A 202-nucleotide genomic window follows, 5' to 3' on the forward strand; every position below is an offset into this window, starting at 1 on the left:
GTTCGGGGGTGCCCGGGGTGCGGGGAGAGGGGGGAAGGGTGGGTGCAGGGCGTGCTGGGAGAGGGTGCAGGGGGTGTCCGGGACGGAGGGTGGGTGCTGGGTGCGTCCAGGATGGGTGTAGAGCGGGTGCGGGGTTTCAGGGGGTGCCGGGTGGGCGCAGGGAGTGCGGGGTTTGAGGGGGTGCACGATGGGAGCGGGGGTG

The sequence above is a fragment of the Haliaeetus leucocephalus genome, unplaced genomic scaffold (assembly GCF_000737465.1).
Source record: "Haliaeetus leucocephalus isolate CR32 unplaced genomic scaffold, Haliaeetus_leucocephalus-4.0 Scaffold339, whole genome shotgun sequence".
Classification (NCBI taxonomy): domain Eukaryota; kingdom Metazoa; phylum Chordata; class Aves; order Accipitriformes; family Accipitridae; genus Haliaeetus; species Haliaeetus leucocephalus.